The following is a 2849-nucleotide window of genomic DNA, read 5'->3' as shown; positions in this document are numbered from 1 at the left end:
ATAAAATCTTTAGTATGAGTGTTGAAATTATTTGCAAAAGGCTATAGTGTTTACAGATACTAGATAAAACGATTCTTTCTTCAATTGTTGTGTAACATTTCTCTTTAAATCGAAATATCCATTCCTAGAGGGAGGAAAGAAGCTCATAAGACTTATTCCTGAAACAATATGTGGAAACATGAAGTAACAACTGATAGGGAAGAAAGACTGTGACCTTTCAGCTGCCTGCAAGGGGTTCAGGGAGCTCCAGGGACAGAATCCATGAATAGTCAGTCATGCTGGGGTACGTTTTCAGGGACACAGCTGCTCTCAGTCATTAATGCTCCCATTAGTAACCCCAATAAACTCACTGGTTAATTAACTAGATGTGGGTGCTATTCTTTCTTTGGTCTGTGATTGGTGTCTGATCTGGGAAAGATAGACTATTCTCCCCAGGAAAAACATCTCAGAATGATGATATTCTTTTGTAAGATTATATTTCCTAAGTAAAGTCATTAAAAAAAGAGGGTGTTTGAAGAAAATACTTGTTTTACAAAAAAGTTCAATCATTTACAACTATATAATAAACATAAGCTCTACAATTTTATCAGTGAATCTCAAGAATGCATTTGCTGGGCTCTTTGGGACTTGATTGCTTAAAAATATAATTATGTGCATATGTGTATTTATGTTGAGAATTGGCAAAATTTGGCTTTGTTATCTTTACATATTAATTTGTAACCCCGATGCCTTGCATTTTACATGGGATACTCCTACCTATATTGATAGGAAAAGCAATGCAGTCAAAGTCTTAATACATCAAATTCCTTTTCTTACATATAAATGTTGTTAAATAAAAGTTATTGAATATCAGATCATCTGCAGTGTCACTGACAAATAGCACATCCAGCTGAAATAAGAGCTGTTAATAATGCTGATTCTCAACACTTTGGGCCAAATGTTCCCATTTATCACATTAAGCATTAATGTGATAAGCATTAATAAACCTGAAGTTTATTGTTTTTTTCTTGTTTGTGTTTTGTTTCCACAAGGTAAAGAAAAATAACTGAAATTTGTCTGACAACTATTTTTTTATTAGTCTTCTTAGGGCTCTTATAACCTCTTTGTTCTTTAGACTATAAATAAATGGATTTAGTAAGGGGATTATTATTGTGTAAAATAAAGAATACAGTTTTTCCTTATCTTCAGCTGGTCCAGACCCAGGACAAATATAAATGAGGAAGAGATTTCCATAAAACAAAGAGACAGACAGCAGATGAGCACTGCAGGTGGAAAAGGCTTTGTTTCTGCCCTTCTCGGACTTCTTTCTCAGGACGGCAAAGAGGACGCGGGAATAAGAGATGGCAACGTTTGCAAATGTGAGGGATTGTATAAATATTGAACATATTAAAACCACAAGCATATTAACTGTAAGATCAGTGCAAGAAATTGTGAATAACTGTATAATTTCACAGTAGAAATAGTGTATGATGTTGTACTTGCAGAAAGTTAACCTAAATAAGAAACCGACATGAATTGTTGAATTCAGAAGACCAATAAAATATGGAACGACTATAAGCTGAGTACAGAGCTTATTGGACATCACAACCTGATAAAAGAAGGGCTTGCATATGGCCACATAGCGGTCCTAGGCCATTACTAACAGGAGGAAACATTCTGTAGTTGCACTGGAACAAAAAAAGTAAAATTGGGCGAAGCACTCACCCTGAGTAATCACATGATTCTTATACAAAAAATTGATAAGCATCTTGGGCGTTACAGAGGATGAAGTGCATGCGTCAGCAAAGGCTAACCCACTGAGGAATAAGTACATAGGTGTGTGAAGGTGGGGGTCCTTCCAGATGAGAATAATCAGCCCAAGGTTGCCCACCATGGTGATGAGGTAGATGACAAGAAACACCAGGAACAGTGGCACCTGAAGCTCTGGACGTTGTGTGAGTACTGTGAGGACAAACTCGGTCAGCAGAGTCTGATTTCCTACTGCCATGACTGACCTGGAAAATCACTAAAATGAAATAACAAGTAAGAAGCAACCAAATAGAATCATAAAATTAGTGAGACTTTTGTGTTACTCACACATTCCTATGAGATGCTTCTCTAGTAGTTTTCAATATTTCCCTTCATTACTTAAATATCCATTTAAAGTGTTTCATTATAAAAGTTTTAAATATAAATGGCATATAAATTTAATGAATAGTCTTTACCTTTCAGTCTAAGAAGGCTTTTATAAATCTGATATATTCATCTTAAAATTAATATGAAAAAAATAAAATTTCCACCCCTAAGAATAAGATAACTAGTAAGAACAGTTTAAAGTACCTTAATTGAAACTGAATTAGGTAAAAGCCCTAATGAAAACAAGAGTGAGTGTAATGGAATAGACTAGAAGCTAGACCTAAATTGCAGTTTATATAAGACTGACACGAGCCAGTATAAAGCCAGTCTGAAAAGAATGGCTGATTTAGTGGATTGTGCTCTTAGCTATTTCTCTGGAAATAAGTATAATTAGTTTTCTACTTCACATCATGGATACTCACTATGAAACTTAGGGAAAATATCATAACACAGAGAGCACAACTACATTATCTAAAGGAAGAATCTCAGCATAAAAATGGGAAAAGATAAAAGTGTCACAAAGAAAGGAGGAATTTAATAAATTTGGAATGCACTTTTTATGTATATGTAATAAATACAGAGATTTATATCTATAGTATAACCACTAAGTAAAAAGAAAGATAGCCAAATTTTGATACAGCATATACACACTTATACCTCTTTTGTACTTAAAATTAGTTAAATTTAAAATGTGTTAAATATCCATTTCCAGAAATAAGTGGAGTTTTCATATA

At 34.0% G+C, this 2849-nt stretch overlaps 1 pseudogene; it reads right to left on the bottom strand.

Annotated features, from left to right (window-relative positions):
• Positions 1-1063: 1063 nt before the first annotated feature.
• Positions 1064-1987, bottom strand: LOC103726007 (annotated as a pseudogene).
• Between the last annotated feature and the right edge of the window lie 862 nt (positions 1988-2849).

The sequence above is a fragment of the Nannospalax galili genome, unplaced genomic scaffold (genome assembly GCF_000622305.1).
Source record: "Nannospalax galili isolate Female #2095 unplaced genomic scaffold, S.galili_v1.0 scaffold929, whole genome shotgun sequence".
Lineage (NCBI taxonomy): Eukaryota > Metazoa > Chordata > Mammalia > Rodentia > Spalacidae > Nannospalax > Nannospalax galili.
Note: the sequence above shows the minus strand (reverse complement) of the source record. Positions and strands in the feature narration are given on the sequence as shown.